The 25,688-nt window shown below is 41.6% G+C and overlaps 1 protein-coding gene across 1 annotated transcript in view; it reads right to left on the minus strand.

Moving 5' to 3' along the window:
- The window catches only part of LOC109905272 (leucine-rich repeat and immunoglobulin-like domain-containing nogo receptor-interacting protein 2), a 381,644-nt gene that overhangs the window by 143,380 nt on the left and 212,576 nt on the right, over window positions 1-25,688 (minus strand). The window lies entirely within an intron of this gene.

The following is a 25,688-nucleotide window of genomic DNA, read 5'->3' on the forward strand; positions in this document are numbered from 1 at the left end:
TGTCTGCGACCGTTTGATCTATTGGGCCCATACGTCACCCTCCTCTGGTCATCCTGGCATCGGGCGGAAGATACGTTGTCCTAATTGGGAAGTACTGGTAGCCCACCTTGGCTAAGGACGTGAGGGTTTATGTTTCCTCCTGCTCTGTGTGCACCCTGTGCAAGCGTGTGCTGTTCGAACTATCCTGGACTCGAGGCGTCGGGCGAGGGGCCTTCAGTAGCTGATGGAGTGGGAGGGGTACGGTCCGGAGGAGAGATGCTGGGTGCCGGTGGAGTACGTCCTGGACCCTTCGTTGCAGCGGGATTTCCACCGTCTCCATCCGGATCGCCCTGCGCCTCGTCCTCCGGGTCGTCTCCGAGGTTGGTGTTGGCTCGCTATTGGAGCAGCGCGTCAAGGAGGGTGGTACTGTCATGACTTTCGCCGAAGTCGGTCCCTCTCCTTGTTCGGGCGGCGTTCGACAGTTGACGTCACCGACCTTCTAGCCACCACTGATCCACTTTTCATTTTCCATTTGTTTTGTCTTTGTTTTACACACCTGATTTCAATCCCACAATTACGTGTTCATTATTTAACCCTCGGTTCCCCCATGTTTTTTTGTGAGTGATTGTTTATTGTATTTTCGGTCTGTCATGGTGTGCCTGTATTTGTTACTTTGTATATTTGACATTTTGAGTAAAAGTATGTTGATTACTTAAATCTGCTGTCCTGCGCCTGACTCTCTACACATAGGACCCATTACACAGTGTTTCTTGAAAGTCTTAAACAAATCTACTTTGAAACCGAAGTAGAAACCTCACATACATGGTTATGGGTTTAAAAAAAACTGAAGATATATAGTTGGAATGTATAACATTTTTAGTTTGCATCCCAATATTACATTTTATACACATCACAGAAAACTGATGTATGACACAACCATTTAATATCGAAACACCAGATTTGGGGCTTTAATAACATTTGACCCATGAGGCCAATAGGTCATCATGCCGAGACATACACATGATATCCATGTGTTCATTTGACTTTGGGTAAGTATAAAAAAGGGCTTAATTGACTAAATGTCACACTATCACTTTAAGGGCAATTCCAGACCTTGGTCCGGATTTAATTAAGTAAAGAGGCTGTCAACGATGTCATGTTCTGCTTAGTGTACACTCCACCAAGCATAATAGCACAGCTTTGCCACTTAAGCCATGACTGTCATAAGGCAGACAAACATAACCAAATCCACTAGCCTATACATACTTTGTTACTACAACTCACTCAGGGAGAGGGTTAAGCCCAAATTCCATGAATAATTCAACTACACTGAACAAACTTATAAACGTAAACTGTTGGTCCCATGTTTCATGAGCTGAAATAAAAGATCCCAGAAATATTCCATATACACAAAAAACATATTTCTCTAAAATGTTGTGCACAATGTCTTTACATCCCTGTTAGTGAGCATTTGTCCTTTGCCAAGAGAATCCATCCACCTGACAGGTGTGGCATATCAAGAAGCTGATTAAACAGCATTATAATTACACAGGTACACCTTGTGTTGGGGACAATAAAAGGTCACACAGATGTCTCAAGTTTTGAGAGTGGATGAAATTGGCATGCTGACAGCAGGAATGTCCACCAGAGCTGTTGCCAGATAATTTAACTTTAATATCTCTATCATAAACCGCCTCCAATGTTGTTTTAGAAATTTTGGCAGTGCGTCCAACCGGCCTCACAACCGCAAACCACATGTAACCACGCCAGCCCAGGACCTCCAAATCTGGCTTGTTCACCTGCGGGATTGTCTGAGACCAGCCACCCGGACAACTGATGAAAGTTTGGGTCTGCACAACTGAAGAATTTCTGCACAAACTGTCAGAAATCATCCCAGGGAAGCCCCTCTGCATGTTCTTTGTCCTCACCAGGGTCTTTACCTGACTGCAGTTCAGTGTCGTAACCGACTTCAATGGGCAAATGCTCACCTTCAACAGCCACCGGCATGCTGGAGAATGTGTTTCTTTGCGGTTTCAACTGATGAATCCCGAATTCAACTGACCAGTCAGATGGAAGGCAGCATGTATGATGTTGTGTGGGTGAAAAATTTGCTGACGTTGTGAACAGAGTGCCCCGTGGTGGCAGTGGGGTTATGGCATGGGCAGGCATAAGCTACGGACATTTTATCAATGGCAATTTGAATGCACAGAGATACCGTGACAAGATCCTGAGGCCCATTGTTGTGCTATTGTCATGCTAGCCCATTGTCATGCATAATAATGCACGGCCCCATGTCGCAAGTATCTGTCCACAATTCCTGGAAGATGAAAATGTCCCAATTCATCCATGGCCTGCATACTCACCAGACATGTCACCCATTGAACATGTTTGGGATCCCCTGGTTTGACGTTTACGACAGTGTGTTCCAGTTCTTGCCCATATCCAGCAACTTCGCACAGCCATTGAAGATGAGTGGGACAACATTTCACAGGCCACAATCAGTAGCCTGATCAACTCTATGCGAAGGAGATGTGTCGTGCTGTATGAGGCAAATGGTGGTCACACCAGATACTGACTGGTTTTCTGATCCACGCCCCCTACCTTCACCAACAGATTTCAGCCATGCGAAATCCATAGATTAGGGAATTGTAATGTTCTTTACAACATTAAAATGACAGACTAATCCTTAAACTCCCGGGAAGCATGACTGGAGGGCATACTCTAACCTCCAACACCCTCAACACCTGTAGTAGGGAAGCCTATGCGGCTCGAAAGCGTTTCAATTACAATACGCCTGGTGTGTTCCATCGGTTATGAGGTAAACAAGATAACAAGCAGGGGGTATTTACATTCCATGCCTTTATTTGGAGGCACTGTTGGTGAACGTCCTCCCCAATGCATTCAATTAATGGGATTTTCAAAATACACAGTGACCTTATCCAAACTGACAAATGGGCATTTTCCTCACACCCTTCTGCACACAGCATGCTCGAGCTTCCTTATTTACTGCCCATTTTCCAAATGCCACTTTTGTTTTCTGTTTACTCCAGAAAGCATTGTTCATTTGGACTTTACCCCTGATTACGCCACACTGAAGTGAACGTGACGATACATCTAGCCCCCAGAGGTCCTGGTTGGACTGTGATAGCTACGACTCTTTCATCATTATGCCTTTCGCACTAATAAAGAAAGTCCCGCTGTGCAAATCTATATTCATTTAGGTTGACGAGTGGTGAGGGACTTGTCATTAGGTGGCTGGGGCTATATAGAGCTTGTACTCAGAGTTTATGCTCCAGGGGACTGTGTTTGTACTCATGAAGTCCTCTCCTCCGTTGTTCTACTCCCTTTCGCACAATGGAGTCCAATTGGTGCTGACATTGACCCAGTCATGTTCATGCTCCTATACATTGTTTTATGAATCTGATTAACTAGCCTACTAATGTTGTTGCACTCATTAAGGCTATGTGTCTTAGACCTAGCTAGATGGTCTGGAACCTGTTTTAATGTGTTTATAAATGTGGGAAGTGTGTGACTAGGTGTTGAATGTACAGTATTAACATTATGCTGCAGTAGACAGCCACCTTACCTTAGTTCCAGGACCAGCTCAATCATGACTTCTTGGTCGGCCAGTCCAAGTGGACTTTCTTTGTTCATATGGTGACAAACATAAATATTTACTAAAAGGAAAATCTCAAAAGTTATGCCCAAACAAGACTCAAAAATCAGCAAAAAGCCTCATGGCTCTGCCAGCTGGGACACTCACTGACTGTCACCTTAATTGGCAGCACCTGTGTGCAAATAAAGGCTTGGCTTAACACCTAGAACCAGTTGGTGCTGCCATCTGGGGATTGAGTGTGGAAGTGTACCATGGTAGTGTGTTTGTCTATGTCCTAACATTAACCTTCTCCCCCATATCCTCTATATATGTTTTTATCGGCGCATATATATTTTTTGTATTTTTCTTAACCTCAACTACAAAATACTCTCCTGCAATCCACCTCACCCAATGTGGTATGGATCTGCTGTTTCTTTACCTCTGAACCGGAACCCTCAACAGAAGCTAGCCAACAAACTAGCTACTAGCCAGCTAGCAGCTGCTAGCGGTCATCAGCTGCCATTAGCCTGGACAAGTCTGCACAGCGCAACTCAAATCAGAGCAAATCGGACTTATTTTTCTTCCCCATATCTCCGTATTCCTACCGCAAACTCTAAACCATTTCACCTGGATCATCACATCTAGCTAGCTGCTATCCGAGTGGCCTTTCCTGGCTAATGTCTTTGTCCCGAAGCAATAACCAATTAGCATGGAGCTAGCCTTGCTAGGCCCATCTCCCGGCTAGCCGAAGAGGTCCATCAGCCACTCCTTGGGCTACAATACCTATTTTGCCAATTGGCCTGGACCCCCCGACCCTTCACGACTGGACTATTGATGTAATTTGCCTGATGGGTTTCATCAACTGGCTCCTCCGTCGCGATGTCCCCTCAATGAGAGCATATCGGACCATTGGAAAAATTCTTTGGCCACTATTCTGTCAATTGGCCTAGACCCCGTTTACCACACAAAGCCATGCTGATCCACAATGACTGGTCTGCAGACGTAACAGCACGAGGGGGCTACAACAGACTTTCTTCCGTCGCGATGTCCCTCTAAGGCCCTTCTGCTAGCTTGCTAGCCCCGGCCCGCTAGCTGCCTGACCTCACCTGGTTTAAATTTAAATTATGTTTTGAGAGACAATATCTCACTCATCATCACTCAGTGCATAGGTTTACCTCCGCTGTATTCACATCCTACCATACCTTTGTCTGTACATTATTATGAACCTATTCTAGCATGCCCAGAAACCTGCTCCCTTTACTCTCTGTTCCGACCTTACTAGACGACCAGTTCTTATAGCCTTTAGCCATACCCTTATTCTACTCCTCCTCCTCTGTCCCATTACCAAGGCTCTCTCATTTGTTGACTTCTGTAACCGTAAAAGCCTTGGTTTCATTATAAGCCTCCTCCCTAAGTTTGTTTTATTCACTGCCTTAGCACACTCTGCCAACCCGGATGTCCTAGCTGTGTCTGAATCCTGGCTTAGGAAGACCACCAAAAACCCTGAAATTTCCACCCCAAACTATAACATTTTCTGACAAGATAGAACTGCCAAAGGGGGCGGAGTTGCAATCTACTGCAGAGTTCTGTCTTACTATCCAGGTCTGTGCCCAAACAATTTGAGCTCCTACTTTAAAAAATCCACCTATCCAGAAACAAGTCTCTTAACATTGCCGCTTGCTATAGACCACCTTCTGCCCCCAGCTGTGCCCTGGACACCATATGTGAATTGATTGCCTCCCATCTTTCCTCAGAGCTCGTGCTGTTAGGTGACCTAAACTGGGACATGCTTAACACCCCGGCCATCCTACAATCTAAGTTTGATGCCCTCAATCTCACACAAATTATCAATGAACCTGCCAGGTACAACCCCAAATCCGTAAACACATGCACCCTCATAGATATTATCCTAACCAACCTGCCCTCCAAATACACCTCTGCTGTCTTCAACAAGGATCTCAGCGATCACTGCCTCATTACGACCACCCCTCATCATTGTAAAACGCTCCCTAAAACACTTTAGTGAGCAGGCCTTTCTAATCGACCTGGTCCGTGTATCCTGGAAGGACATTGACCTCATTCCGTCAGTAGAGGATGCCTGGTTATTCTTTAAAAGTGCTTTCCTCACCAAATAAGCATGCCCCATTCAATAAAAAAAAAAACAGAAACAGATATAGCCCCTGGTTCACTCCACACCTGACTGCCCTTGACCAGCACAAAAACATCCTGTGGCATACTGCATTAGCATCGAATAGCCCCCGCGATATGCAACTTTTCAGGGAAGTTAGGTACCAATATACACAGGCAGTTAGGAAAGCAAAGGCTAGCTTTTTCAAACAGAAATGTGGATCCTCTAGCACAAACTCCAAAAAGTTCTAGGACACGGTAAAGTCCATGGAGAATAAGAGCACCTCCTCCCAGCGGTTCCTAGGGATTACTCTTTTCTCTGTATACATCAATGATGTCGCTCTTGCTGCTGGTAACTCTCTTATCCACCTCTACGCAGGCAACACCATTCTGTACTTCTGGCCCTTCTTTGGACACTGTGTTAACCTTTTATAACTAGGGGGCGCTATTTTAATTTTTGGATGAAAAACGTTCCCGTTTTAAACAAGATATTTTGTCACGAAAAGATGCTCGACTATGCATATAATTGACAGCTTTGTTTCTAAAACTGCAAAGATATTGTCTGTGAGTGCCACAGAACTGATGTTACAGAAAAAACCCAGATAAAAATCCAATCAGGGAAGTGACGCATTTTTTGAAACCGCCTCATGGTAATGACTCCTTATATGGCTGTGGAGGAGCTAGGAGTCAGCTTACGTTTTCCACGTTTTCCCCAAGGTGTCTGCAGCATTGTGACGTATTTGTAGGCATATCATTGGAAGATTGACCATAAGAGACTACATCTACCAGGTGGTCGCTTGGTGTCCTCCGTCGCAATTATTGCGTAATCTCCAGCTGCAGTATTTTTCCCTTTGCCTCTGATGAGAAACCCACTGCCACGAATGATTTATCATCAAATAGATATGTGAAAAACACCTTGAGGATTGATTCTAAACAACGTTTGCCATGTTTCTGTCGATATTATGGAGCTAATTCGGAAAAAAGTTTGGCGTTGTAAGTGACTGCATTTTCCGGTCTTTTTCTTAGCCAAATGTGATGAACAAAACGGAGCTATTTCGTCTACACAAATAATATTTTGGGAAAAAATGAACATTTGCTATCTAAGTAAGAGTCTCGTCATTGAAAACATCTGAAGTTCTTCAAAGGTAAATGATTTTATTTGAATGCTTTTCTTGCTTTTGTGAAAATGTTGCCTGCTGAATGCTAGGCTTAATGCTATGCTAGGCTATCAATACTCTTACACAAATGCTTGTGTAGCTTTGGTTGAAAAGCATATTTTGAAAATCTGAGATGACAGTGTTGTTAACAAAAGGCTAAGCTTGTGTTTCAATATATTTATTTCATTTCATTTGCGATTTTCATGAATAGGAAACGTTGCGTTATGGTAATGAGCTTGAGGCTATGATTACGCTCCCGGATACGGGTTTGGAGTCGCAAGAAGTTAATTAACCTCCAGACGAGCTTTAATGCCATACAACTTTCCTTACAGTGGCCTCCAACTGTTCTTAAATGCAAGTAAAACTAAATGCATGCTCGTCAACCAATCGCTGCCCACACCTGCCCGCGTCACTACTCTGGACAGTTCTGACTTAGAATATGTGGACCACTACAAATACCTAGGTGCCTGGCTAGACTGTAAACTCTCCTTCCAGACTCACATTAAGCATCTCCAATCCAAAATTAGATCTAGAATCAACTTCCTATTTCGCAACAAAGCATCCTTCGCTCATACGGCCAACCACCCTCGTAAAATTGACTCTCCTACCAATCCTAATCTTCGGCGATGTAATTTACAAAATAGTCTCCAAAATAGTCTCCAACACTCAACATTCTGATGCAGTCTATCACAGTGCCATCCGTTTTGTCACCAAAGCCCAAAATACTACCCATCATCGCGGCCTGTATGCTCTCGTTGGCCGGCCCTCGCTACATATTCATTGCAAAATCCACTGGCTCCAGATCATCTATAAGTCTTTACTAGGTAAAGCCTTGCCTTATCTCAGCTCACTGGTCACCATAGCAGCACCCACCCGTAGCACGTGCTCCAGCAGGTATATTTCACTGGTCACCCCCAAAGCCAATTCCTCCTTTGGTCGCCTTTCCTTCCAGTTTTCTGCTGCCAATGACTGGAATTAACTGCAAAATCTCTGAAGCTGGAGACTCATATCTCCCTCACTAGGTTTAAATCTCTAGGGTAGGGGCAGCATTTGGAATTTTGGGTGAAAAGCGTGCCCAAATTAAACTGCCTTCTACTCAGGCCCAGAAGATGGGATATGCATATAATAAATTGGATGTAAATTTGGATAGAAAACAGTCCAAAGTTTCCAAAACTGTAAAAATAGTGTCTGTGAGTATAACAGAACTGATTTGGCAGGCAAAAACCTGAGAAAAATCCATTCAGGAAGTAGAATTTGTTTTGTGGTTGTAGTTTTCTATTCAATGCCATTACCGTATCCATTGACTTTGGACTCAAAATGCAGTTCCTATGCCTTCCACTAGATGTCAGCAGTCTTTAGAAATGGTTTCAGGCTTATATTCTGAAAGATGAGGGAGTAAGACCAGTCGGAATGAGTGGACCCTGCCGTGTCACAGAGCTTTTTCATGCACGCGACCAGAGAGAGTGTCATTCCTGTTTACCTTTTATATCGACAACGTCATTGTCCGGTTTAAATTTTATCGATTATTTAGGCTAAAAACACCCTGAGGTTTGAATATAATCATAATTTGACATGTTTCTATGAACTTTGACTGGTTTGAGCCTGTGGATTACGTAAGAAAACGCACGAACAAAACAGAGGTTTTTGGATATAAAGAGAGACTATTGAACAAAAGGAACATTTATTGAATAAATGAATGTCTTCTGAGTGCAACCATATGAAGATCATCAAAGGTAAGGGATTAATTTTATCTCTATTTCTGACTTGGGTAACTCTTCAACTTGGCTGGTTACTGTTTGTAATGATTTGTCCGCTGGGCGATGTTCTCAAATAATCGTAAGGTATGCTTTCGCCGTACATAGCCCATCCAACTACCTCATCCCCATACTGTTATCTATTTTATAGATTTTGCTCTTTTGCACCCCAGTATCTCTACTAGTACACTCATCTTCTGCACGTCTATCACTCCAGTGTTTAATTGCTATACTGTAATTATTTCGCAACTATGGCGTATTTATTGCCTTTCCTCCGTTATCCTACCTCATTTGCACACACTGTATATAGACTTTTTCTATTGTATTGTTGACTGTATGTTTGTTTATTCCATGTGTAACTCTGGGTTGTTGTTTGCTTTGCTTTATCTTGGCCAGGTTGTAGTTGTAAATGAGAACTTGTTCTCAACTAGCCTACCTGGTTAAATAAAGGTGAAATAAAAAATGAAAAAATATATAACAATTGCCAAGTGTAGGCTGGCTGCGAAATTGTGATCCTAACAGGGACGGCATGTCGATATTTGCCTATTGTTCAAGAATATTTCTAGCCACAATGTTACATTGTGCTACATCGTGAATGTTACCAAGCAACAGCTTGATGTCTCTCGGTGTACTGTACCAAGAAAAACATGTTTTTGCTTTGTGCGGTGAGGTTGGTGGCTGGGTACGCACTGGCTATTATCAAAGCCATATTTACTCACAAATAAACCTTGATGAAGCCCAGTTCACCATACAACAGATAGCTCAAACAACCAGGGTAGCATAGGCTATTAACTGAAATTGACAAACAATTTTCACCACATGTAAATACCAATGTAGCCAAGATACACAAGCAATAACCTCCGATGGCAGCATATTTTATAGCAATCAGCCGACAAAATGACACACTGCGCAACTCAGCTAAACTATAGTAGACGATGTAGTATCCACAGCTACAAATGATAGGTGTCACTAAAAGACCAGTTTACAGCATTGACACATTTCATCCTACACATACATACATACCTACACGTACGCTGCGGTCACAAGACGCAGGCCTCCTAATTGTCCCTAGAATTTCTAAGCAAACAGCTGGAGGCAGGGCTTTCTCCTATAGAGCTCAATTTTTATAGAACGGTCTGCCTACCCATGTCAGAGACGCAAACTCGGTCTCAACCTTTAAGTCTTTACTGAAGACTCATCTCTTCAGTGGGTCATATGATTGAGTGTAGTCTGGCCCAGGAGTGGGAAGGTGAACGGAAAGGCTCTGGAGAAACGAACCGCCCTTGCTGTCTCTGCCTGGCCGGTTCCCCTCTTTCCACTGGGATTCTCTGCCTCTAACCCTATTACAGGGGCTGAGTCACTGGCTTACTGGGGCCCTCTCATGCCGTCCCTGGAAGGGGTGCGTCACCTGAGTGGGTTGATTCACTGATGTGGTCATCCTGTCTGGGTTGGCGCCCCCCCCTTGGGTTGTGCCATGGCGGAGATCTTTGTGGGCTATACTCGGCCCTGTCTCAGGATGGTAAGTTGGTGGTTGAAGATATCCCTCTATCCTTCCTGTTTGGCCCTGTCCGGGGGTGTCCTCGGATGGGTCCACAGTGTCTCCTGACCCCTCCTGTCTCAGCCTCCAGTATTTATGCTGCAGTAGTTTATGTGTCAGGGGGCTAGGGTCAGTTTGTTATATCTGGAGTACTTCTCCTGTCCTATTCGGTGTCCTATGTGAATCTAAGTGTGCGTTCTCTAATTCTCTCCTTCTCTCTCTCGGAGGACCTGAGCCCTAGGACCATGCCCCATGATTTCCTGACATGATGACTCCTTGCTGTCCCCAGTCCACCTGGCCGTGCTGCTGCTCCAGTTTCAACTGTTCTGCCTTCTTATTATTCGAACATGCTGATCATTTATGAACATTTGAACATCTTGGCCATGTTCTGTTTTAATCTCCACCCGGCACAGCCAGAAGAGGACTGGCCACCCCACATATGCTCTCTCTAATTCTCTCTTTTTTTCACTCTCTCTCGGAGGACCTGAGCCCTAGGACCATGCCCCAGGACTACCTGACATGATGACTCCTTGCTGTCCCCAGTCCATCTGACTGTGCTGCTGCTCCAGTTTCAACTGTTCTGCCTTATTATTATACGACCATGCTGGTCATTTATGAACATTTGAACATCTTGGCCATGTTCTGTTATAATCTCCACCCGGCACAGCCAGAAGAGGACTGGCCACCCCACATAGCCTGGTTCCTCTCTAGGTTTCTTCCTAGGTTTTGGCCTTTCTAGGGAGTTTTTCCTAGCCACCGTGCTTCTACACCTGCATTGCTTGCTGTTTGGGGTTTTAGGCTGGGTTTCTGTACAGCACTTTGAGATATCAGCTGATGTACGAAGGGCTATATAAATAAATTTGATTTGATTTGATCCAAATAATTTGCAATGCAAATTCCATAGCCTTTAACAATGGATTTAAAGTTCATCCAATGCTCATGGCTATTCCGTGCCACTAGTGTGAAGTGAAGTAACCGGCTAGCTAATCGGATGTGTGACTTTCAGATCACAGACATCAGAAATGTAACACAACATATATAGCTATAGTTACAGATTTTTAGTATTATAGCAAAGTGACATTTCAAATGAAGCGAAGCAAAGCATAGCACAGTCAACTAGCTAACAAGCTAGCAACACTAGCTAGCTAGCTGTTAATGTGGCTTGAAAACAATCAAAATAAGTAATACATACTGCATTTACAACCACATAACAAACGCGACATATCACTTTATATCTAGCAAGACATATTATCTATGCTTATGCTTTTAAAGAGCAACATTTTCCGTTTATCATTGAAGTCAAAGACAATTGTTTTTCCTTGATGTTAAAACAAGACTATGGCTTACACCTACCTATGTGTACCTTGACTTTTTTAATGAAACGGTATGTGATTATATCTTTTCAGCAGGTCAGTATTGAATCCCTTAGGAACTCTCTTCACTTTGTGAACGCAAACACAAGGCTCACTCTCAACACTGCCACTTTTTAGATTTTGAGGATAAAAACCGCCATAATCATTGAGAAAAAACATTCAATAACAAAAAATAATGTCAATTTCTTTATGTAATTATATTTTATCAGGCTTTTCATAACAGCATTTTTTAAAACAAAATTATCACGGGGTAAGCACTGCCTACACTGACTGGACGTCACCGCTGTTAGCAATGCGTAGTGCTGCTGGTCCCTATTGAGTGGTTGACTAAAGCTGTGGATGTTTGAGCCCAATGGCAACCCAAACATTTGGTTTTGTCTCAAGTTGAGGGATGGGGAATGTAACCAATGTACTAAATGTACTAATTAAACATTTATATGTTATACTGTTAAACAATCAATATGTTTAGCAAGAAACATCCCAGATTGTGCCTTTAAACAGTATCTAATAATCCATTCAAACAAAAATGCACAGACGGTCAGTTCCAAATTCCATTATATCAACCAAAATGTGGCAGTATCACCAGCCATTTCCTCTGGTCTGTGCTGAATCTCAAAACAAACAATTTGTCTCAAGGCCATTAGACATTGTTTTTCTTGATTTTTCTGCACCTTTCTCCTGAATATCTTTGACTGACTTTACTGATATAAACAAGCCCCCTGGACTTCTCCTCCCCACTGAGTTGAACATACCATTATGAGAGACAAACCGCAATATCGGCTCGCATACCCACTCCTAAGTGTTGCATTTCATTAGATGACTTAAAACTCTCGTCTTCCTTTGACAATAAGCAATATAACCAGCGGTCTAACATAAATGTAAGGCGAGCATGAGCAGCTTGATGACAATGTTCTGTATTCTGACAGTACCCTTTCAGTCGTTATCAAATCCATTGAATGAAACGAGAGAGAACAGAAAGGAATGCAATCTTGTGGTACAATCTTTTCCACCGCATTTGACAATGATAGATGTCTCTTTTCCTCAAAGGCAAACCACGTCAATGCTGCCAATACCTGTTGATGACACGATACACGACTTAAGAATTTCTGGGCCACAGCAATGTGCCAGAGCAATATTCTGGGCCACAACAATGATACATAGCTCCTAAATAAGTAAACGGTCAGTCATAAAGTGAACAAACACTTATCCGGTGTATGTGACAGTAATAATAATACTTTAAAAAAAGTATTAGCAAACATTTTCAGTATATTTTCGTACAGGACAGGAAATACTGTAGGTCATGAGGGAAAGCAAATTATGTCTCACATCTAGTAAGACTGAAGATACATTTTCTTTGCTCGGTTCACAATCTCCACAACATATCCCGCCCAACCCATAGGGCAATGTTATGGATTGTTAGGCCAGTTCAGTGGCTTCACACCATAAATGAACATACAGGCCCATCAGTCATAATATTGCGATCATGGTTAAACAAGTGACTGTGGTGGGCGGGAAAGTTAAACTGTGACCTGGACACATTCCAATTATAGGCTACTTCACAAGTTATTTCTAAAGATATTTGAAAAAGGCAGAAATATATCGGAACGTTATTCAATGCAAGCACCTACATTCTAATCAGCACAACTAAAGATTGTTTATTATCTGTCCACTGTTATTTTTATAGGAGAGTAAACCTTAATCAGCACTCCAAACAACTAATAATGACCTTGTCTGTTCCTGTCCATCTCTTAAAGGTAATGACCCTGATATCCTGTGTGTGTCCACTCCTCAATGTGCAGTTATCACTCTCAAGACATTTCCACTCCCAATTGAACACATATCATGTAGGCTTATCATGTAGGCATTATATATTACCTGTAAATGGCCAAAAAAAGGAATTGCAAAATAAATAAAATATTTAAAAAAAGGGAATGAAAATGTAAGAAAGAGAGCAGGTGTGGAAGAGCTCTTCCCCGACTGGTTAATAATGTCAATGATATGGTATGCTTCCAATCAGTGACTGTTAAATACCGCTCACTTGAATTCCCAGAGACAAAATTCACAAAGCGTGCCAAAGTAGGATTGCTGATATAGGACCTGATTTAAGATCAGTTGTGCCTTTTTAAATCTGAATGAGTAAGACGGGGGAACTGATCCTAGATCAGCACTGCTACTTTGAGAGGCCCGAAATTGAAGTAGTAAGTCGAGTAATTCCCTAAGGTCGCTGTTGCACATAGCCTAGCCAACTGATCTCTATCCCCCTAACTCCCCTATCCGCCTGCAGTCCTTTTCCAGCTGCATCTCTGCTAAGATATTCCATGAAATATTTATTTACCCTGCATTTTCCTCAGACAAATCCGGGCTATCCTTTACAGTCACACCTGCTGATCCAAGCCCTTTTTTTCGTGCGAGGGTTTTGGGCCTCAGTTGGCTGCGCCTCCGTGCATAATATCCAACGGGTTAGAGGCGCATCACTGCACATTAAAGGCTGAAGTGGAGTGAACATAAACGTGCTCTACTGCCATGTCCAAAAGTGGTGCCACGTATATTATTACTGTAGCTCCTTCCCTCATCCACCTGGTACTCTACCCTGCCTGCAGTGTAGGGACTGCTGCCCTATGTACATAGATAGCGTCATTGAACACTAGTCACTTTAATAATGTTTACTTACTGTTTCACCCACTTTATAGGTACCTACTGTATTCTAGTCATTGCTAATCCTATATAAGTTATATATATTTTTAATTTTTTAATTTTATTCTTGATTATGTGTGTTTTTTTCTTCGGTATTACGGTTGGAGCTAGAAACACTAACATGTGCAATAACGTCTGCACATCTGTGTACGCGACCAATGCACTTTTACTTGATTTTGATCCTCCCCACATCCTCTACCTCTATCTGAGATATGGAGGATAACAATATATACAGTACCAGTCAAACATTTGACACACCTACTCATTCCAGGGTTCTAATTTATCTGTACCATTTTCTACATTACAGAATAATAGTGAAGACATCAAAACTATGAAATAACACATATGGAATCATGTGGTAACCCAAAAAGTGTTAAACAAATCAAAATATATTTTATATGGGAGATTCTTTAAAGTAGCCACCCTTTGCCTTGATGATAGCTTTGCACAATCTTGGCATTCTCTCATTACTTTACGACACTATCTATGTACATAGGGCAGCAGTCTCTACTGAGCAGGCAGGGTAGAGTACCGGATGGATGAGGGGAAGATCTACCAAGTCCATATTATGGCAAGAACAGCTCAAATAAGCAAAGAGAAATTACAGTCCATCATTACTTTACGACATGAAGGTCAGTCAAGAACTTTAAAAGTTTCTTCAAGTGGAGTCGCAAAAACCGTCAAGCGCTATGTGGAAATTGACTCTCACGAGGAGCGCGACAAGAAAGGAAGACCCAGAGTTACCTCTGCTGCAGAAGATGAGTTCATTAGAGTTAACTGCACCTCAGATTGCAGCCCAAATAAATGTTTCACAGAGTTCTGTCCCCAGTCCACCTGGCCATGCTGCTGTTCCAGTTTCAACTGACCTGAGCCCTAGGACCATGCCCCAGGACTACCTGACATGATGACTCCTTGCTGTCCCCAGTCCACCTGGCCATGCTGCTGCTCCAGTTTCAACTTCCACCTGACTGTGCTGCTGCTCCAGTTTCAACTGTTCTGCCTTATTATTATTCGACCATGCTGGTCATTTATGAACATTTGAACATCTTGGCCATGTTCTGTTATAATCTCCACCCGGCACAGCCAGAAGAGGACTGGCCACCCCACATAGCCTGGTTCCTCTCTAGGTTTCTTCCTAGGTATTGGCCTTTCTAGGGAGTTTTTCCTAGCCACCGTGCTTCTACACCTGCATTGCTTGCTGTTTGGGGTTTTAGGCTGGGTTTCTGTACAGCACTTTGAGATATCAGCTGATGTACGAAGGGCTATATAAATAAATTTGATTTGATTTGATTTGAGTTCAACTAACAGACACACCTCAGCATCAACTGTTCAGAGAAGACTGCGTGAATCAGGCCTTCATGGTGGAATTGCTGCAAAGAAGGAAAGAAATTCCACAAGTTAACTTTTTAACACAAAGGTTCTGATAGCCGCTCAAAGTTTGCCGGTCAAGACATTCCATCCCCCTCCTTTAATACCTAATTAGAATCCTGGCATTTCCTGTACCAACTTCTAAAAAAAAACAAGCAAAAGGAATGGACATCTAAACCACAGGGAATGTCACATGGTTTTTCTGAGCTCTGTTGTAACCAGCCGGGTTAAAATAACTCATAGTTAATGAGAAGAGACACCTAAGAAATATTTAATGTGATAAAACACCTTTTACCTCTCCTCTCCTCACAGCTGAAAACAAGACAACTCTTGTCACCATCCAACAATCCCCTTCAGGAGTATCAATGCTACCCTTTTGTTCCAAAGCTCCGGGGGGCCAGATTTGACAACCTGAACACCACATCCATAAGTAAACGCCCTTCAACTACATTAATTCCAGTCGACCATTAATTGCAGGCTCGCTGTATCAAGCCTGACATTTAAGTTTCCCTCCAGAGTGCATCTTTGGGACAGAGTCTGAATGAGACGCATCTGGTTTAATTAAGGCAAAACAGAGATGACGGGGCGACTGCATGTTAATGTGATCTAGGGGAAGGTTGTCATTGCTGCTTCCCATCACTTCCATATACAGTACATCTATTCAGTCACTACCTCCTGTTTCTCACTGTCTCTTCTTGCAATGGACCTGTCAACAGCAGGAAGGAAGGCTATAGTCCCTAATTCTGATCACGACTGGCAATTTCCCTAATCATTGTGGATAATAGTTTTTTCCTTATAGAGCCATTGTGGAAGGAGAAGATCCAGGGTAGAGAATTGGAGGCATTTAGCTGACTTGGTACTGTATATTTGGTTATTCAATTTGTGGATAAGTTCCCTCATTAAAGCATGTTTTGTTGAATTTTGAGAGGCTTTCTAAAGGTGATGGTGAGGCAAGAACCTTAACTCTATCCTTATTTTTAGCAAGACTCCCTGTACAGTATGCAAATTGCCTTGCTTACACTTAAATACTTACAATATACACATACCACAGTTGTGTTAATTGGCGAGATGCAGAAGTGTGATTTGTTTAAAGCAGAGGCCATGCCCCTCTTTGAAGGGAACTTCTATGAGTAAAACACACAAGTCGGTAAAGTCAAAGAAATCAACACAAATTGAATTTCACACACTGAGTTATTCATTGCTGTTTCCCACAGATCCTACCTCTCTTCATCATCCAATGATCTAAATAACATCAAATTACTTCACCTCACATTTACATCTCATAGCCATTAAAAGATGAACAATGGATGCTTACTTACAGTGACAATAATATAAATCAAAGAAAACAGGGAGGGCTAGAATCCTGATGTTTGGGAGAAGACTGACTGTTGAGAACAATCACATTGAATCATTATACTTGGGGAGACGTGAGTATATTGCAAAGAATGATGAGGCATATAGATGTATAATCTACAATAATAGTCAATAGGAATGCCAATCATCGGATGTGACTTATTTTCCTTGAATATATCATCTCAAAGCAAGCCCAGCAGGCACAACTGGTTGCAATGATGCCACAAGGACGTCATTACCACCACTGGGTATGAAAATCTACCTATCAATAACTTGATTTTCAATGTGTGTCATACCCATTGATTAAAGACGTCCTTATAGCATCATTGCAACCAGTTTGCCCACTGGGTTTGCCTTGAGATTTCAGAGTGTACTCCATGTCATTGTATTGAGGATACGTCTTGTAGTGGGCACACACAAAGGAGAAACATACCGATCGTTTGAGAGTCTATTCAACTATAATTTATGAATAGTTCAGAAACTATCATTACCGTACTCGTAGACTTGAAAATAGAAATATGGCGCATTTTTAGGGACAAACAGCCTGTATTTCGCTCTATTCATACTGTATCCCCATGCTCCATCTTCCTAGAAACCTTCATTGAATTAAATGTGCCTTTAGTGCCCAGAGGAAGCAGGCACTGCCAAATAGCTTGGGCTAGAAAAAGAAAAGAAAACGGAAACATCTATTTCCATGCCCATAATACATCATCATAACCCCAGCCGCAATGAATTCCTTGCTTCTTTATTTCTGTCCACTATCAGCCGCCAGCAGGCCTGCCTCCACTGCCTCCACAGCCTCGACTCTATGGACACTCCTTGAAAGACAGAATACAGTAGCTAAGGCTCCCTCGGCTGTTTGAGACCCTGCCTCTTCAGAGGAGGCTGACTGTCTTCAACACCTGGAAGTGTGGTGCTAAATTAGAAAGGATGTTCAACAGTTGCTGAGAAACTACTTTTTTCATGTGTTTCTCTGTCTTGGGTAATGAAACATAGGTTAGTGTGAAATGATTGTGTAATTACTTACACACTGGTGGCTGCATACTATAATGTGCACATTTAAGTTGCACATTATCAGGCACATAATGGATCATAGTAAATCTACTGTATGTAGTCAAATCCACATCACAGCTGGGAATCAGCCACAATAGCCAACACAAAATCACATATTATTGTGAAATCGACACAAATGAATTGTTTTTTAAAAATGTTCACCACACGATTATCAAAAGTCAATATTTTCGTGTCCACCACATGATTTTCTTCTTCATAACGTATTTGTGTCCATTAAACCATTTTCTTCATAACGAATTCCAATTTGATGGTGCCAAAAATAAATTGAACTGTATTTTAAGACAATTAAGTACTCTATGTTAGCTAGGCGGCTAACGTTAAGCACATGGCTAGGGGTTAAGTAACCTACTGCCTTTTTCTATGATTGAAATGCACTGGAAAACATAAGTAATTTGAGTCTATTTTACAATTTGTGATAATGGGTTGCAAAAGCATCACCATTGAATTCCAACACTAAGGGGAAACTCAAACATACCCAAATATTTCTCAATGTTGTGATAGGGAAGTATTGCATGCCTTGTTATATGGCATTGTATTATTAGAGGCAGGCTGTGAAATCCCTCCTGATATATTGATGTATCCTCCTTCGTTCTAATTATCAGCTCTGTCATATTCTACCTGCATCGCCGGGATGGAGTGTGACAGGTGAGGAAGTCGCCCTGGTACTCAGGGATGTTTTGAAATGCAGCCTATTACACAGCCATCTAGCTGAGAAGATGGGCTGGGCGGTTGGGAGGAAGGAAGGGGAGCAGGCAAGTGGGGGAGAAAGGGTAAGGTCATACCAATCTAATTTGCGCTGCAGTCATGCTGGTTCCTGTGGGCCACCCCCTCAACGCCCACCACTCCTCCAGATCAATACATGGTATGAGCCCTAGCCAAGTTGAGTCACTAGAATGTCAGTCAAAAACTGTTATCTGCCCTAGTGGATGTGTGAGTTGGCTAGGGTCTTAAAATCACATTCTGTAATAGTGGGCCACCAACAATAACATAAACAATGGGGCAAGTGCATGAGATATGTGACAGATTGAATATTCACTGAGAGGAGGTAATGAGGGCATTAGTACTTCAAGCTTTTATTCGATCATGTGATATGTGGAAACCGTTTTTATCTTCAATGGCCCGATGAGAAAAGTAGTAACCTTGATATGTGCTGAGGAAAATATTGCTAGAGGGAACAATACATGTATACAGTAGGTAAACTAATAATTCCTTGATTTATGCTCAAACAGAGCTTATCAACCAGAACACTCAAAATCACCTTGAACATGTGTGGTATTTTAAGAATTCATTGATAATGGGATAGCAGATAGTGAGAAAGCACTTTTGTCATTTGAAATGTTCTACTGCTCCTCCTCTTCCTCCTACTAATACTTATTTTGCATTTCCACTTCTAATACACCTAATTATATTGATCCGCATCAAATAATACTTTACTTTTCTTTGTGGTATTAAAAGAACTAGGTAATGCAAATCTAATTGCAAAGATATGCTCTGAGTGTACAACAAAATACCTTCCTAATATTGAGTTACATCCTCCCTTTGCCCTCAGAAAAGCCTCAATTCGTTGGGACATGGACTCTAAAGGGGTAGACGAAGGGGAGGAGACAGGTTAAAGAAGGATTTTTAAGCATTCCACAGGGATGCTGGCCCATGTTGACTCCAATTCCTCCCACAGTTGTGTCAAGTTGGCTGGAAGTCCTTTAAATATTTTGTCTTGCCTATTCACCCTCTAAATGGCACACATACACAATCCATTGCCCTCAATTGCCCCAAGGCTTAAAAATCCTTCTTTAACCTGTCTCCTCCTCTTCGTCTACACTGAATGAAGTGGATTTAACAAGTGACATCAATAAGGGATCATAGCTTTCACCTAGATTCCCTTGGTCAGTCTGTCATGGAAAGATCGGGTGTTGTTAATGTATTGTACACTCAGTGTATATTTTCTTGTTGTGATACTGCACAACCCAACAGCACTGTTGGAGAACTGAGCCAAAAAATCAATATGCACAATATCAATACTGTGTACCCACTTGCCTGTTGCCAACACGCAGGTGGCAAAAATTCCATCAATGATTAAGCAAATTAACACATGTATTGATTCTCATATTTTTTTTTAACCCAGGCAAGTCAGTTAAGAATAAATGCTTATTTACAATGATGATCTAGGAACATTGGGTTAACTGTTTTGTTGTCACAGATTTTTACCGTGTCAGATCGGCGATTTAATCTAGCAACCTTTCGGTTACTGGCCCAACGCTCTAACCATTAGGCTACCTGCTACCTGCCGCCATACGGAATGAAGTTTCTTTTTTTTGAGCGAATGGTGCATACTGATGGGTTCCTAGGTTTGTTGAGGGCAATTCTCATTGATGCAGTCATCTGAAATTATAGCACAGCGTCCGATGGCTGAACAGTGCCCACCAGACAGCAGGGCAGCATCATAAATGGCACCCTATTCCCTATAAAGTGCCCTACTTGTGACCAGAGCCCTATAGGCCTTGAGGAAAAGTAGTGCACTGTGTAGGGAATAGGATGCCATTTGGGACACAGTCCCTGTTATACTGATCAGAGAAATCTGGAGAGTTTGAGGCAATTTAGTTTAATACATAGTTTACAATTAATCTTCAACTGGATGTTTTGCGTGGAGCTTAAATAGGCACATCAAAGTTTGTGTCAATAAAATCTGTGGAGAGACACAGCGTCTCAATTGAGTTTCAAAAGTGTATGCCACGCCCTGCTGAGTCTTCCTGTGAGAACGGAGAGATTAACATTTTATAGTGATACTGTGGAAGGACACGATCTGTCACCTCTGCTTGCTTTTCAATCAAGACCCAGCATCTCTATATTCCTTCATGTTGAGTGTCTGGGAGAAAGTGTGTCTGAGTTTTGACTTGTTATATAAAAACTTGTATCAATATGAGTGTTATGGATTAACAGAGTTGGGTATCCTCCTCCCCAAACATGTTAGGCTGAACACGCATGCAGCGGTGGAACATGGCTTGGATGAGAGTGATGACTTGAGTGGCATTGATTAATGCAAGATCAGCATGCATTGTTAAAAACTAGATAATAGCATGAACACATAACACAATTCCCACCAGACATCATCTCAGCCAAAGGTGATAAAATATCCAGTGAGACATCCCAAAATTAACTTTGTGCTGAAAGTATATAGTTCATCAATAACCTTCAACAGCATTTTTTATTTGAATATTCATAATTCACACAAAAAATGTGATTCCTCACTTTACTATTAATAGCTCAGAAATGGTTTGATGAGGGCCCAATGCATGCTGGGGAATGTGAATCACAGTGTACATGAACCAATCATTTTGCCACCTAGATTTGGAGGGCCAGTCCCTTAAGGTACAGTGCTGTGGAGTTGTGGGCAACAAGCTATAACCTCAATTCCTTCAATCTGTTTTGAATAGCATTATAATTACATTTTATATCACAAGAAGCAGTTAGTGGACTACTGTTATGCCTCAGATAAGTGTCAGATCCACCTCAGTTTGTTCTTTAAATCCAGTTGGTGTACATGTCCTTTAATAAGAGCAAATATAGTTTAATTCCAAAATGCCATACAATGCCTTGAAGAAATATTTTCCCCCTTTCGGATTTTCTCTATTTTTGCACATGTTTTATGCTGAATGTTAGCAGATCTTCAACCAAAACCTAAAATTAGATAAAAGAAAACTGAGTGAACAAATAACAAAAAAAGTATACCTATTTTATTTATTTAATTGACAAAGTTCTGCAACACCCAATTCCCCTGGGTGAAAAAGTAATTGCTCCCTTACACTCTGTGTTTTCAAGCATGAACTGCTCTTTTCAAGTCCTACGTTACCACAAAATCTTAATTGGGATTAGGTCGGGACATTAACTAGGCCATTACATTTAAAAAAATGTGTTGCGTTTTTGTCACGTCCTGACCTTAGTTCTGTTTTAGTTTGGTTAGGGCATGATTTGGGGTGGGCATTCTATGTTTTTGTTCTATGTTTTGTATTTCTGCTTTTGGCCTGGTATGGTTCCCAATCAGAGGCAGCTGTCAATCATTGTCTCTGATTGAGAACCATACTTAGGTAGCCTGTGTTCCCACTATGACTTGTGGGTAGTTACTTTCTGATTTGTACCGACAGAACTTTTTTGTTTCTTTCATTCAATTTGTTATTTGTTTTGTGTGTTCAGTCTAATAAATTAACATGGACACTTACCACGCTGCATATTGGTCCGATCCTTCCTACTCCTCCTCAAATGAAGAAGACATTCGTTAGAGTTTTAGCCATTTTCATGTAGACTTTGGAGTGACTACCTCATCTCTGTACCCCACACACATAATTATCTTTAAGATCCATCAGTCGAGGGCAGAATGTCAAACACAGATTCAAGACCAGGGAGGTTTTCCAATGCCTTAAAAGCAGATATTGACCCTTTGACATTGACCTTTGAGCATGGTGAAGTTAGTAATTACACTTTAGCTGGTGTATCAATACACCCATTAACCACAAAGATGCAGGTGTCCTTCCTAACTTAGTTGCCAGATAGGAAGAAAACAACTCAGGGATTTCACTGTGAGTCCAATGTTGACTTTAACACAGTTTAATAACTATGATCGGAGAAAACTGAGGATGCTATACAAACATAATTGACAGTGAAAAGAAGGAAGCCTGTGCATCCTGCTTGCAACAAGGCACTTAAATAATACTGCAAAAAATGTGGCAAAGCAATTCACTTTTTATCGTGAATACGTAGTGTTATGTTTGTGGCAAATCCAGTACAACACATCATCCAGTACAACACTCTCCATATTTTCAAGCATAGTGTTGGCTGCATCATGTTATGGGTATGCTTACAATCGTTAAGGGGAGTTTTACAGTCTACAAAAATTAAACGGAATGGAGCCAAGCACAGACAAAATCCTAGAAAACCAGTCTGCTTTCCACCAGACACTGGGAGACAAATTTACCTTTCAGCAAGACAATAACCTAAAACCCATGGCCAAATCTAAACTGGAATTTCTTACCAAGAAGTGTCACACCCTGACCTTAGTTATCTTTGATTTCTTTATTATTTTGGTTAGGTTAGGGTGTGACATGGGGGAATTATGTGTTTTGACTGGTCTAGGGGTTTCTGTATGTTTATGGGGCTGTTGCCTTTCTAGGTAGTTTGTAGGTCTATGGTTGCCTAGATTGGTTCTCAATTAGAGGCAGCTGTCTATCGTTGTCTCTGATTGGGAACCATATTTAGGCAGCCATATTCTGTGGGTACTTTGTGGGTGATTGTCTTCTGTCTTTGTGTCATTGCACCAGATAGGACTGTTTCGGTTTTTACATTTATTGTTTTGTATTTTGTAGTGTTCTCGTTTATCGTCTATTTTAAAGATGTTGAACAAGAACCACGCTGCATTTTGGTCCTCCTCTCCTTCAATGGAAGAAAACCATTACAAGAAGACTGAATGTTCCTGAGTGGTTGAGTTACAGTTTTGACTTAAAAAAATCTACCAATTTGACAGAGCTTGATTAATTTTGTAAATAATTATGGGCAAATACTTATTATTCAGAAAGACTCAAAGCTGTAATCGCTGCCACAGGTGATTTTAACATGTATTGACTCAGGAGTGTGAATGCTTATGTAATTGAGGTATTTCTGTATTTAATTTTCAATAAATGTGCAAATATTTCTAAAAACCATGTTTTCACATTATGGGGTATTGTGCGTAGATGGGTGAGAAATTATCTACTGAATACAGGCTGTAACACCACAGAATGTGGAATAAGTCAGGGTATGATTACTTCTGAACGTACTGCATTTGTTTGAAACCTATTTTTTTTTCTTTCAGAGAGACAAACAATCACATTTTGTTGCAAAACAAGATATATCCATCTGCCTCTGCAAGGTTTTATACAGTCAAATGTGACAAGTAATTACATGTAATAATGACAACCGTACAAATGATAGATTTGTGACATAAAAGTATATATATTAAACAAATATAAACGCAACATTTTCCATACGCACAAAATATGTATTTCTCCATTACACAGTGTGTCTTGTGCTGGGTACAATAAAAGGCAATTCTAAAGAGAATTCAATTGTAATTTCTCTACCATAAACCGCCTCCAACATTATTCTAGAGAATTTAGCAGTACGTCCAACCGGCCTCACAACGGCAGACTACATGTAACCATGCCAGCCCAGGACCTTCACCTGTGGTATCGTCTGAGACCAACCACCTGGACAGTTTACGAAACTGAGGAGCATTTCTGTCTGTAAAAAAAGCCCTTTTGAGGGGAAAAAATAATTCTGATTGGATGGGCTGGCTCCCAAGTGGGTGGGCCTATCCCCAGCCTGTCGAAATCTAAATAGATTAGCGCCTAATGAATGCAAAACACTATAGCATAAGGCTAAACTCAACAACTGAAACATCCTCTCACTGTCAACTGCATTTATTTTCAGCAAACTTAACATGTGTGACCATAAGATTCAACAACAGACATAAACTGAACAGGTTCCACAGGTGACTAACAGAAATGGAATAATGTGTCCCTGAACATAGGGGGGTCAAAATTTAAAGTAGCAGTCTGTATCTGGTGTGGCCACCAGCTCCATTAAGTACTGCAGTGCATCTCCTCCTCATGGACTGCACCAGATTTCCCAGTTCTTGCTGTGAGATGTTACCCCACTCTTACACCAATGCACCTGCAAGTTCACAGACATTTCTGGGGGGAATGGCCCTAGCCCTCACCCTCCGATTCAAAAGGTCCCAGACTTGCTCAATGGGATTGAGATCCGGGCTCTGCAGAACACTGACATTCCTTTCTTGCAGGAAATCACTCACAAAACAAGCAGTATGGCTGGTGGCATTGTCATTGCAGCATGCATAACGCACGTTCACGCAGATGAGCAGGGACCCTGGGCATTTTCTTTTGGTGTTTTTCAGAGTCAGTAGAAAGGCCTCTTTAGTTTCCTAAGTTTTCATAACTGTGACCTTAATTGCCTACCGTCTGTAAGCTGTTAGTGTCTTAACGACTGTTCCACAGGTGCGTGTTCATTAATTGTTAATTAATTAATAAGCATGGGAAACAGTGTTAAAACCCTTTACAATGAAGATCTGTGAAGTTATTTTGATTTTTATGAATATCTTTGAAAGACAGGGTCATGAAAAAGGAACGTTTCTTTTTTTGCCGAGTTTAGATGTACGTATATGTTAAATATACAGGTTACAAACATTCGATCACATTTAAGCAGTGAAAAATAGTGTTATGCAAATGTGAAGAATTGGTGTTTATCGCATTTCGTGTGTTTCAGCAGTCAAAGAGGATATATAAGAGAAACAGCAATCTCTAATCATCCCTCGGTGGGTTGTATCATGGGAATATGTGGAACACGCAGTATATAGCCAATAAAGAATATTAGATTGTGTAATGTCATTGCCTCATCTTATAAGATGTTATGCTGCTATAATGTACTATCTAATTCAGCCCTTAAATTCCTCCTGGCTTCTATACAGCTAACCATCAATTGGAATCATGACTCCCTACTCTTTTCAATTCAATCGCATTGACTTCAACCCCCCCCCCCCTCACAACAGGACCACGGTTTAGGAAAACACCCATAGGGTAATGAATTACCTGCTGATCGCTTGGTATGTTTCAATACAACCACCTAACACCTTTC

Source organism: Oncorhynchus kisutch, linkage group LG15 (genome assembly GCF_002021735.2).
Source record: "Oncorhynchus kisutch isolate 150728-3 linkage group LG15, Okis_V2, whole genome shotgun sequence".
Lineage (NCBI taxonomy): Eukaryota > Metazoa > Chordata > Actinopteri > Salmoniformes > Salmonidae > Oncorhynchus > Oncorhynchus kisutch.